Genomic DNA, 14391 nt, shown 5'->3' on the forward strand with positions numbered 1-14391 from the left:
CATTCAAATTCCCGATAGCCGCTGGATTTATCTGGTGTCGTACAAATTGAACAAAGATGGCCTGGGAACGCGCCGATTTCTCCCTGTCACGATTGGAGTATGCTTTAAAGGAAACTCTTACGGGGGCGGGATAGAAACAAAATCTTCTTGACGTTGATTGACAAAGGATAGCGTTACGCCGAGGTGAGTAGGGGTTATTGTCCAGTACGTCGTGAAAGTATTGAAAATCGGTTTCCAAGTCCATTACTTTGCGACAAGTGGGGGTATAGAGGAAGGTGAGATCTGTATCGAAAAAGAGACCAGTCCAAATGGTAGAAATGGCAAAGGACAATCTGGAAAGGGTTAGGAAAATGAGGATTATCCAATTCTGCGGCGGCATAATTAAATTTGACAGAATAGTTAAGACGCGTTGAAAGTAATTAGAAATATTTCGAAACTTTGCCAATGCAGGTTGAGATTAATGTATTTAAATGTATTTATGTCCTTGGGCCAATCTGAGTCAACTTTATCGAATGTACTACATTTTTGTGGTCACTAAATCAAAGTCAAATTAGCTTTCCGATACGAATTTTTCCACTAGTTAGTAACTAGTTCATACACTTTTCTCTGACAAGTCTGCAAAACAATAATTACATATGGATTTAAATATGATTATTGGCTGAGCGACATGATCAGCTTCTATACATGTTGATACCAAAATTTCTCAATTTACGACATGAACCATCTCTAATTATCCAAAATATCGAAACTGGCGAGGCAAAAACAAAACAAATAGTACCCTGTTGGCTAGTAGTGGATGATCTCTGACAGGAGGAACAAGGGCGAACGAATAATCTAAAATTGAGAGTATAGGATTGACAAAAACGAGAAACAGGTAAATACATTTTAAAACTGAATTTGAAATTAAATTTCGAAAATTTCATACCTGTTTAGAGTCTTATTTCAGGACGGCAAATTAGAACGCATTCGTACTTGTGATATTTAAGCACGACGATAGATCTCTGAATCAATTGCCGAAGCGATATTTTGGACTTCTATCTCGAAAATTCGGTAGCACCAAATAAAAAACGTTATTTGTAAGAAACCTATAAAGGCAACCTATTACTTCATGAATATGTATAAATACATAAACCATATTAAATAGGTAGATTACATTTCAGTGGAATCAACTGTAGAATCCTATTACCACACTTAATACCTCCGAGAAATAGTTTTACCAAATATGATGTTCCGAGAAATGGTGGGTAAAACCTACAATTTCGCATAAATATATTTAAATAAATATATTTATGTAACCTACATTTCACGATGCTTACATAAATGGATAATTCTGTTCTTCACGCAATATTTTATTTATTTCTGTAATGAATCGTGATCTAAATTTATGAGCAAACAATATTTAGTAAGGATGGAATGCATGCCTACGTAAAATTGTATTTTTCCTATTATTTAAAATTATAGAGTTTACTTAAGTAATTTGCGTGCATACTTATTTATGTAAATGTAAATTCATAATTTCCCAAGAGAATTTGGGAAAATTTATAGTGGGAATTTATAAATATTCCGATTTTACATTTTGCATACTTATGATAAACATTTATTTACAACCGTTTTAGTGAACAAAATTAAATGCACTGAAAAATGTTTGCCAATAAGAACATTATTATTATAAAATATAACTTGAAAAAGTAAAAAATCTAAGGTGAGGCAAATGCACTTAAAAGTATAAAACAAGCCCCCCGCACCCCTTAACATTACCTAGCCTGGGCTGATGATCACAAAGAACTCGTTATGATCATAATAACCAATGGCTATTAGCTGCGCCTTGTTAATTATGCTGAATAATTTCTAATTTATTCAAATTTTAAATAGTTACATTAAATTGACAATATTTCATTTTAAAACAGAGATTTCTGGATGGTGTTTCCGAAACTGTCTGTTTTTTAAATTTAACAGAATTTGCTTACTGTGGAATAATTCAATTTCCACACTACGTACATATCATATCTATTTCAAATAAATATTAATTTTGTAAATAAAGACTTTTTTCACGATGGATCAGAACAGTTTAATTAAAAGTTATCATCAGCCCAGGCGACGTAATGTTAAGGGGTGAGGGGGGCTTGTTTTATACTTTTAAGTGCATTTGCCTCACCTTAGATTTTTTACTTTTTCAAGTTATATTTTATTTTATTCTTTTTCTCTATAAAAATAAATCTGGTTTACAAAACCCATAATTTATCAGGATGTATTAATATATGGATAAAATTTTGTCTCCCTAGTAGGAAGTCCCTACTCATTTTAAGAATTAAATTTGTAAATGCCACAGTTTTTTTTTTCTTAGGTGAGGCAAACCCGGAAAGCGGGGCCCCGTCTCAAAAAGCATATGTGAATATGCTCAAGTGGGGCCCTGCGAAGCATAAGATATGCATTCAGCGTTGGTGCTGGAAAACTCTCACAAAGTTTCAGCCAAAACGATGCGTCTAATCGAAAAATGACAAGAGGCAAAATAGTTACAGCATTCTCTAACTTAATTTCCTTTTTCTTCAAATTTCGAAATTTATTCGTTTTTCTATTAGAAATTGAATTTTGAAGTTTTCAAAATTCAAAAGTCTGATAAAAATTTAAACTTTCAAATTACCATAATTTCAGAAATTAATCTCTTGGATAAGATTTATTTTTCGTCTATAACATATGCTGACCTAAAATAATTATTGAATACATGACAGACCAATTAAAGATTTTATCCGGTTATACAGCAGTGTACTGTCAGAAGTAATAGCGTAAGTGAATAAAGTTCACACGTGGTGTTATGGTAGTCCAGTGGTGTTGGGACAGGCGGTCAGACCAACAGGATCCGAGTTCGAATCTCCTCGGATCTAAGTTTTTGCAACTTTTTTTCACGTTTAGATCACTTTTTTTATAAATTTTTCATAATTTTAAATTTTAAATTTAATATGTACTAATTTTTAGAACGAGGAGGGCTTTTGTGACCGTCATGTCTGGTCGTCTAACGATAACTCTCTATAATTTAATCCTGTCGGGTTGAAATTTTCACCATATCTATATGATTGGAGAGTATGACCCAGGTCCGAAGATAAGCCAAATCGGCATAGCTGTTAACCTGTGGGGGTCATATAGAGGTAGGGGTATTATCGTAAAAATTTCAGAATGGTCGTAGAAAGCTGAAATTGGGATAGAGGTCATTAATGGCTTCTAATGTTCTAATGAAAGAATATAAAGTGAAAAATTTCACCTGTGAGGTGACCTCCACTGATTTGCAAATACTATCCTGGAAACTTGAAATTTGGCACATAGGTCACTAACAGCATTTAATGAAAGAAAATGAAAGGAAATTTGAACAATTTTCACCAAGAGGTACCTTATACGGTGAACCGATTTTGAAATATTGACAAAGAAGGCTTAAATTTGGCATAGAGGCATCTAACGAAGGGATATGAATAGAATTTGGAAAAATTTTCACCCGGAGGTACCTCATGGAGTGACCCCCAACGATTTAAATATATTGCCCTAGAACCTTGGAATTTGGAATATAGATCTCTTATTGCTGCAAATTAAAGAATATGATATGAAATCAAGAAAAAAGTCACACGGGGATATGTTATTGGGTCAGCCATACTGATTTTTTTAAATTCTCCAATTCAGACTTAATTTGTTTTGGAGATTGTTAGGGTAGAATTTAGGCTCACTTTTAGCCAGCCACTTTTGCCCATTGAACACGTTTAGCCAGTTTTCACCGGCCATTGGTCAAAATAACTTTGGCTGGCTAAAACGGAACACCGGTTGGTTAAGTGATGTTAAAAAATTAAACCCGAATAAAAACTAAGAAATAAATACTTTTCCAAAAAAAGGACTCTTAGGTTCGGCATCGCGATAAAAAGAAGAAAACAAGTTTATTGTAGGATAACAACTTTACCGAAATATTAACTATAGTTGGCCAGTCTGGCAGTATTTGCTGAACCGCGGGCCAATTACGTTACGTGGCTATATAATTTGTGTGCGCAAAATTTTATGATTCAACACTCTTCGTGGAACGAACATTCGTTCTTCATATTCTTTATCTTTCTAAATCACTTAGCCTATTACGACTCGTGAGCCACTAGGAAAACTTAAAATAAAAGCAGGTGGCTAGACCCATGGGATCCGAGTTCGAATTTTCTCGGATCCCAGTTTTTTTGCAATTTTTTTTCAGGTTTTGATCATTCATTTTTTTAAATTTTTCATAATTTATATTTTAAATTTAATATTTACTAATTTTTTGACCGAAACAGGGCTTAGGTGACCGTCATGTCTGGCCATCTTACGATATCTCTCTTTAAATTTATCCGATTGGGTTGAAATTTTCACCATATCTTTATGGGGTGAAAGTACAAACCAGGGTCGAAGATGAACCAAATCGCCCAGCGGTTGACTGGTGGGGGTCATACATACAGAAGTAGGGGATTATCACCAAAATTTTAAATTGGTCGTAGAAAGCCGAAATTTGGTACCAAGGTCATTAATGGTTTCTAATGAAAGAATATGGAGTGAAACTTGGAAAATTTTTAACCGGAGGTACCCTATGTGGTGACCCCCCCCCCCCCACGCTTTTCAAATATTATCCTAGAACATAGAAATTTGGCATATAGGTCCCTGATTGCTTCAAATTACAGAATATGAAATGAAATTTAAAAAAAAATCACTCTGGATCAGCCATACTGATTTTTAGGCTCTCATTACCTTTAGTCAGCCACTTTTAGTAATTGATTACTTTTAGCAGTTTTAGCCAGTTTTCACCGGCCAGTGGTAAAAATGACTTTGGCCGGCTAAAACTTAACACTGGTTGGTGAAGTTATGTCAAAAAATTAAACCCGAATAAAAACTAGGAAATAAATACTTTTACAAAAAAAGGACTCTTAGGTTCGGCATCGCGATAAAAAGAAGAAAACAAGTTTATTGTACGATAACAACGTTGCCGAAATATTAACTATAGTTAGCGAGTCTTGCAGTATTTGCTGAACCGCGGGCCAATCCTCTACATAGTTTTTAATGACATATTTGCTTTTATATACATAGATGACGCTACATATGTATATTCAAATATTTTTTAAATCTTCCTGTATGATTTTATTGGCGAGTTCATAAAATTTAAATATAAAATATGACAGTGACTTTATGTACTATCCATTCACATACTCCACACGTAAATATATGGCCAATATTTGATTATGTGCATGTAATAAGTACATCAGGATCAGGACTGTTTATAAGAATTCAAAAGATTCTTAGAAAGAACTTAATTTTAAATTGGCGTATTATGTTGGTGCAAGTATATTATTTTCAAAATTAAGCTTTGATTCTTAGTTTTACTGGTGATTCTTGAGTCCTGATAAGCAAATTGATTTAGGAGGAAAAGGAATGAATACATACGAAAATTACCGTTGTATGGATAAAGGAGAAAATCGGTAACAAACTGTTCCGCACTAAAATAATATAACCATGGAACGCCATTGGCCCGCGGTTCAGCAAATACTGCAAGACTCGCTAACTATAGTTAATATTTCGGCAACGTTGTTATCGTACAATAAACTTGTTTTCTTCTTTTTATCGCGATGCCGAACCTAAGAGTCCTTTTTTTGTAAAAGTATTTATACTAAACCGAAATTGCATGGCGAATAACAATCATGCAATTAGGTTACTATACGGTAACCAATGGGGAATTTTTGTAATAAGGAAAACTCGGTCGTTTTTCGACCAATCGGGTTGAAATTTTTTTTCCACTATAAAAAGTGGGTACGGTCTTTCATAAAATCAGCTACCCAGCTATGTAGGTAATCTCCTTCATAGAAAAATCGCATTTTCAAAAATTCCCCTCCACTAAAACTTTTTTCAGGGAGGTCGGATCGAAAAATCCCTTTCAATAGCACTAGATTATGTCCATAATTGATTTTTAGGTCTCTTGACATTTTTTCTTAGTGAGGCAAATACCAGGCAACAAAAAATTACTAAGTATGCAGTTACCCTACCCTTAAAAAGGGGCAACTTTGGCATTTCTTAACCGATTTGAATGAAATTTGGTACATATCATCCCAACACGATTTGGAGATGATCTGTGAATCGACTAAGCGATTAATTGAGTTTGACCCGAGTTATGGGCAAAAATCTGCTCTCGGCTCCAGTTAAAAATTTATTGCAAATTACTGGTAGATGGTATTATGAAAAATTTTCTACCACGGGTTAGATCATGTAATTCTGCAAATTTTGAGCTATCAACGGTCAAAATCGGTCAAGAAATGAAAAAGTTTTTCCAATAGTCATTTCAAAAAATTCAATTAATATAGCGATAGTGAAAAAAAATCATTACTGTTGTTGCATAACAACATCCATGATTTAGTAACATGTTGTTTAATACACAAAATCTAAATATCTGCTACATGGTTTTTAACTACAAGTTTTAATCTAGAACTCAATGACAAGTATTAAATAAACAAGGTCCCAAAAAAAGGAAATCTTAGTGAGGCGTGTGTGAGGTAACAGGAAGACATTCAATTTCCAGCAGCACATTTGCATCGCCACTCAGAGAATTATATTTCTATCTGGCTTATGTATAAATATCTTGAAAATAGTCAAGTCAGTTAATAATAATTAATATGAAGATTTCCAATAAAATCATATTTTTACGTATAAGTATAGAAGTTCTAAATTACAACTGATGGGTTTGCAAAATAATGTACTCATCGTATATTTTTCTCAGAGTGGCGATGCAAATGTTCTGCTGGAAATTGTATGTCTTCCTGTTACCTCACACACGCCTCACTAAGATTTCCTTTTTTTGGGACCTTGTTTATCTCTAAAACGCACCCATTTGGCTGTAGAGCGTGCTCAAGGTTTCGAGAGGGGGGGGGGTGAATGCATACTAAGGTGTAACTGTAACCATGGACTTTTTACCTCACCTTAGAAAAATAGAAACATGGAAACTTCCTTAAATTTGCAGATACCCCTTTCGTTACCTAAGATATAGAGTTGGACCATAAGACATAATTGTTTTAACATCACAAGTAAATAAATTTAGTATGTATTCATATTCTACATTATAAGCATGATAACCTGGGCCGAAAAAAATCCTTAGTCTCATACGGTGCATAATTAGATGTCAAACCCGGTTAGAATTTTCTAATTAAATAATTCGGCCAGAAAATTAGGTCGTAGTTGTGCGGTGAGATAACTAATTCATAATTAGTAATAATGCTCACTGTTCTCCAGTTCTCCCTAGCATCGTATTTTTCTATTTTTTCCATGTACGTCCACTAGCTGGATGTGTATGTGAGAGGTATAGTATATATAGATACATATATATATATATGTATGTTCGCAGACACTAAATTTTATCGAAAACCAAGTCGTGTGGCAAAACCTTACAAGATAGGTGGATGAAGTAGAATAACTTTGTTACCGTCTCCCAAATATAGGTATAGGGCACGCATACCGTTTTTCGAAGTTCCGAAACTTTTTGAAATACGAACGCTGAAACGTTAAAAGCAAATTAATCACTAAATAGCTGCATAAATTATTGGGCGCATGATGGGGAACACGAGTGAGTGACAGGGTTATATCCTCAGGTAGGATGACTTCAATTTCTAGTCAAACTTTCGTATGAAAATAAAACAAATTGTACTTGGGTATTGCATGTGTAATATACTTTAATATCCAATTACTATTTTACATATGCTAACCATTTAAATTCTAACATTTGAAAGGGCTTGAATATTATATTTAGCATGGCAGAATTGTTTCAGTTTACGTAGCAGTAACGTCTGGTGGGGATAGTTCAATATACCAAATTTTATCGTGATATAGATCTCCCCCATTCCTGGACGTCAATCCCCCGAAGAAATAAATGCGATTAAGTTTCTTCACGAAAACAGCGCTGGAGCAAGGCTTCAGTATCATTTCCTGGAAAGTTAGCCACAGGAAGGAGACTATAGGTCAAAGTGTTCGGGTCAGTTTGAATAATGCTGTGAGGGTAATGGCCCGCGGAAATGTTGTTATATCCACCAAACAAATACGCATACGACCCATTCCATACGACAGCAGGCCTTACTACAAAGTAGGGCAGGGGAAACGAACCGTAAGTTGTGGCGAGGGATGTCAAATTCAGTCTTGCTGGGGGATAAGCATCACTTAGGTAATCGTTGCCAAAAAGTATGGCAGACCCTGTATGATCCGCAACTGCGGCAGCAAAGAAATAGGGCTTAACTAGATCTCCAACTTTTGAGATAGTGTGATTCTCCATGTTGAAAATGACTATGTTTGTCCTACGATCTCCTCCAATGACGAAAATTTCCTCTGGGTTTGCGTAACCTGGCACGGCGGCGCAGTTATAATTCGGGATGGTTCGAGTGCCAACTAATTCTACCATGTTCGTACTTGGAGTAAATCTGTAAATTCGGTCCGTTGGCGTGAAATATGTCATCGCGTGGTGGACGTAGATATCACCTGTGCGGTCGTCAAAAGATGCAGATCCGACAGTCATTGGGGTGGGAACAGAGGCAACGAGCTGGACTTCTTCGGTGGAAATGGTAAACTTAACGATCTCGCCTAAAATGGAGCCGGATGCTATATTCATTCCTCCAATGATGTAAATGGCGTCTTTCCCATCGTAAATGGCGGAGGTGGAGTACCTTGTGGATGGTAATTTTGTGGATACTTCAACTGCAACAAGTTGTTTAGCTGTTGATGGTAATAGGAGTGAGGTGAGGATGTTAAGAAAGACGACATTGTTAATGACGTGTGTCACTTTAAGACGGAAAATAGGACTAAAAATTGATAAGTAAAAATGTCTTCGAAATCAGCTTTTGGTGAGAATAATGTCAGGATTGTATCGAAGCTTGGACTGAAATGAATATGAATCAGTCTGCTGGTTAGGCTTTTCAGACATAAAAATTCAGCATCAACAAGCTGGCAAACAAGGAAAGTAAGCTAATTAATTCATTGGTGATTTTGATTGGCAAACTACTGTTCCTGTTGCTCTAAGAGTCAGACAAATTTGCGTACTACAAACCTTTCATTGTAATTTGGTGCCATCGCCATCGCATGCCATCACAGAACCATATTTAACAATGAACCTTCCGTTTGCAATCTGCAGCATTATCTCGCAACTACGAATCGGACTGTACTCTATAAAACTTGGGGACAGAAAAGTAACATTTAACACTTGCTGTCCATTTTGTACATCAGGATCTGACGCCACCATTGATCACCTAACACTAAAATGTAGAATCCTCACTCCCAGTAGAGAAAGATATTTGTATGCATATGTTAAAGATTTTCCCTCCCTTTCTGAAATGTATAATGATAACAGGACTAATCGAAACTTTTTTAAATCATTATTTTGCTTTTGGATTGATGTTTTTAATTACTACGACTTATTACTATGAATGAATATTTGAATTATGTAAACTCTGTGACATGTTGATGAGGGCTGCAGGCCATATATCAATAAATATACATACATACATACATTGTAATTTGGTGTACATAAGTCGCATACTAAATGGTTGAGAGTTCGCTGGAAAACTTATTGTATTTTAACACGGCATAGGTCACTTCAATTCAAAGGGAGTATCCAAAATTCGATAAGCTTTCCAGCGATACCTCAGCCATTAATGTGCGATTTCTGTACCTGAAGTTATAAGGTAAAGTTTAAAGGACGAAGGTTTTTCTGACTCTTAGGGCAAAAGCAACAGTACATAATTCATGAGAGTGTCAGGAAAAACCGATTCACGATATTTGTCAATCAATTAGCCAATACCAGCAACTTGCTATCAGAATATTATTTATGTCAGAATGATAACAATATTTGATTGATTTGCGTGACGTTCAAACAATTAATTGCTTTTGGATGATGCAAGTGGTCTAGTTGATATTGATTATCTTTTCCTGGTAGTGGAGACAGAAAAACAATCAAAAAGAACTGATTACGTGACATAATACATTTAACGACAAAGTGGGGAATTTTAGTAGTGGTAACTTACCATTGGTAAGTGGTAAGTCATATTTGCGTTCACTAGCTCTAGGATTACTGCAAAATGAAAATACAGATGTAAATGCTCGATTTGCATAGACTTGTTTTTATTGTCACACAATGTTGGCCATAATTGATTACGAATCTTTTTTAGATCATATTCTATTGCTACATAGGTTGCTATATTTAATTCAATTAATCAAAAGGGAAAATATTAATTTCCCGTATCCCGTGAGTCTTTGAAAGAACCATTACATTATTATTTGGCCATCAAATCAGGAGGCACACGTCCCAAAAATTCACACCCGAAATTTAAAGTTTTTCGTATTGTACGTAATCAAATCATAATTACATAAATGATTAGTATTATTGCCATTTCCGAGTGGATAAAATGCTTAATTAGTTTAGATTTTAGACCTTAGATTCTTTGTTACTAACAAATTGTTAGTTCCAAGAAATCACAAAATAAATAAAAAACTATGATTTGGGATGTTTGTAAATAAATTTAAAAAATAGCAGCAAACACGTCTTCTCCTTAATGTTTTTATTGTCACAAGCTTGTAAATCCGAGGCTTGTGTTAAATGTATTAAATTATATATATTACGTCTGATGTTTATTGCTAATACTTTACTTCTCTTTGCTTGACATACAAATTGATAACATGGGTCATTATTAATGACTCATTAAGTGTTTATGGTGACTTAGAATTATGACTACTTTAGCAGTAAATTTACAGAAACGTCATAAATTAAAAACTGATTAAGGCTACATTTTTCTAAGAAATGAACAGGTCTATATTTCTGATACTAATGAAAAGAGTGAAAACATGTTTCCCTAGTCATAAACAATTTTAAAATGTTCCGGATTAATGTTTCTAACAATTGCTATACTTGCTATACTTATTAAAAATAAAGAAAAATAAAGAATTGTCGAGTTTGTAGTCTATATATAGACTATAAACTCGACAATTCTTTATTTTTTTCTGATTCACCTATTTACTATGTAATAACTTCAGACGAAAGCAACTTTCTGCCATTCTTTAAAAAAATGTTATGGCATAATAAGAGTGATTTTTACCTGTTATGAATCCTATCATGCTTTTGTTGTAAATACTTGAAACCCGGAATCATGAACCGCATGTCGAATTCATCTATCACAAAATATAACATTTAATTTTAAAGGTTACTAACACTAGTACGGCACAACTTTGAGTAAATGAATTAAAGTTTGAAGTCTGGCCAGGTTGATTCCCAAACTGAAAGGTTTAGTACGCTCGCTTCCAGGTTCCAGGAAGCAACATCTGTTTATGTTCCCCTATAGCATACCAACACTAAAAGCGTGTAAAACCATAAAATATTACTACTTTTAAGAGACTTTTTTCTGCTACGAGTGACATTGCTATAGGCTAAATATTTTTGTAATCTTTCCACCTGAGAATCTTTAATTATATTTACAAAAAAAAACATATATATAGATATGCATTTATGTCACATTTCACATATTAAATTTATACATGTAACATTCTTTTAAGGTTAACAAAAAGTTTGGCATAGATAAACCAGATTCATGAATATATTTAATTATGTATGACAAAACTGTCAAAAAAATAAGTTTGAAAATATTTATTACACTTGTTACTTGTTGTTTGTTATTATGTACTTCATTCCTTATTTCCGTATAAAAATCATTATCATCAAATTATAAAAAATTTTGTCGAGCAAACTCGATTCACGTCCTCTATACAATTAACAATTTATAAAACAATTGCTAATTGAGTAAACTTGACTAATTAATTCGACGGCAGAAAACAAGGTGAAGCTCCTTATGCAACATATAAACTGCACTAATTCATAGTTAGAGTAGAAAATCTCATATTATCTAATTTTAAATTAACAATAGGTTTCGTATACTTCAAATTTAATAATAATGTAAACTTCTTCGTTCCACATATAGTCTCGTCTTCTTGTTTCTATCTTTGATATGGTTCCGGATCGGAGTCTTTATTAATCGTAAGTCATTTGGAACGGTTCTTCTCGCAGCAAACAAATACTTAGCAAGCCATCATAGCCAAAGCGTTCAACAAATAGGAAATCTCCAAAACGAGTCCAATTATCCACTCTAAATTTACACTGTCTATCATGGATTCTTCTTAACCTCTGTTAGTTAACGCGGGATCTACGTTGATAAAATAATCATTTTCATAACAATGTTTGACCGTCATGTTGTGAGTTACCTCGGTATCGGTCATCAAGTTCATGGTCTCGATGGTGTTGCAAAAGGGAGTATTCATTGCCCTAGCCGCAATTGTTAACTTTATAAGGTTCCATTTGCACATCCAAAGACGGTGGCATGATGGTACACTTCGGAGTCAATCGTGTTTTCTCATCTTGATAAAGTGGTGCCTAGGACAAGGGTTGTCTTCCAGCTTCACTGTTCTCCATCCAGTCTTACCATCATATTCATCATCTTATCATGAATCAACGATGACCTGGAGATAAATATATAAAGCCAGCATAAAACGGTCTACATAACAGATGTCTGGACTTTGTCGTACATCTCGCTATTAGCAGGGCAATTAAATGATAAGCAGAAGTCAGAATCTAAAAACAAACATTGTACATAATTGTTAAGTGTATTATATATATTGGCTATAATAGATAATATTACATAAAATAGTTGGTAGAATATTTTACCAGCAATGCAAACCAACGAAGGAGCATAAATGAATACGAGCAATTTGTACCCCATTTTGTTTAAGTAAACCTCAGGGAAAGAAATTGGAAAAGCTGGAGAACTGCAAAAAATAATTACCAAAAATTAGTTACCAAATAGGCACTGCTCCTTTTGTGTTAATACCTTTCTAATGTGAAGATAACAATACTAAGTCAGGGTCAATTAAGAAAATTAGCAATAAATAAATATACGCGAAATTACTGCGAAAAAACTTCCGTAAGTAACAGAATGTCTACACATTAAGTGGGAGGGAAGTATTTTCGCTTGGCTGGTATTTAGATTATGACTTTGCTAGTCCCAATACAATGAAAGCAGGCAACTTGGTTAAGGTAAGTTTAAACGACCTATTATTGCATACGCAAACTTATTCTCTGAAACATAGTTGCATAAAATAAGTTTATTTAATTGTAAATTTTCCATAATTTTAAAGATTTTTGCATTATGCCTATTCTTACTAATTCCTTCTTCACGGAAAACTTTGTGTTACATTTATCAATTTATTGAAGGGCTAGATTTATATTGTACATCTATTGTATCTAAACAGCACCTCGACCAGTTTACCGTTATCTATGTATGCATCCCTAATCACATATGAATTTCTCTAGTCACTAAACGACATAATATTCTGTTAATGAGACAACTCGTTCAAGTTCATCATCCGTTATCTTCGTCAACCCCATGCAATAAAGCCCAACTCGTCCATAAGATTCCCCACGGTAATGTAGAACTCATTGAAAGTGCCCTCTTTATAAACATAATATATGTGAAATTAAATTGAAATTAATTATAATTAATTTTACCCTTACCACCAACATCATCCATGGCTTCGATAACTGCACGCACAGTTACTGATACGAGACGACGTCGTGGTTGACCACTCTCATCGAAATCTTCATCACGTCTTGGGCGACAATCGATGCAATGAATAATTGTTATAAAGATGATAATACTAATGAACAGTAAATCTTTCTTCATGTTGGATTTAGACCACCTGCAGGGAAGCATTTATAAAATTGAGATGACTCCGTTTAAAAGCCTGCAGAAGACAGGTAATCCATTTAATACTGAAATTTTTATTACAATTGAAATCATCTGTCCATAAAACGACAAAAATACTCATAAAAATGTTGGATATTAGGAATAAGTACAAATTTGGTATACCATCTCCTGTTGTTCCGCGGAATGGATGGTAAGCATTTATTGAAAACAACTGACAGTGTGACTATTTAATTAAGTAATTAGCTTTATTTTAATGTGCGTGTCGTAATTTCAAAAGTTGTTAATCTGGAGTTTATTTGGGAATATATGTATGTATAATTTCCTATAGGCTATAGCAAAATACACTGAAGCTGCTGAAGATTTTAGTTGTTAAATTGGAATATTTGCAAAAGCCGTGGTAAATATCCAATATTTCGCACAAATTCTAAAACGACTTATATGCTGTCGATGCATAATTTTAAAATGACTTAAAGTTTAAAGTGCACATAAAATGCACGGTTTAAGTGTGCACATACGTCATTTTATAATTAATGCGACGGCATTGGTTTATAAACTTCAATTTTTGCAATGTTTATCATTGGCGGAGGAAGTTAGAGTCATTTCCTATACTGAGAACGGAAATTGTTTATCATGC

This window comes from Folsomia candida, unplaced genomic scaffold (assembly GCF_002217175.1).
Source record: "Folsomia candida strain VU population unplaced genomic scaffold, ASM221717v1 Fcan01_Sc030, whole genome shotgun sequence".
NCBI lineage: Eukaryota > Metazoa > Arthropoda > Collembola > Entomobryomorpha > Isotomidae > Folsomia > Folsomia candida.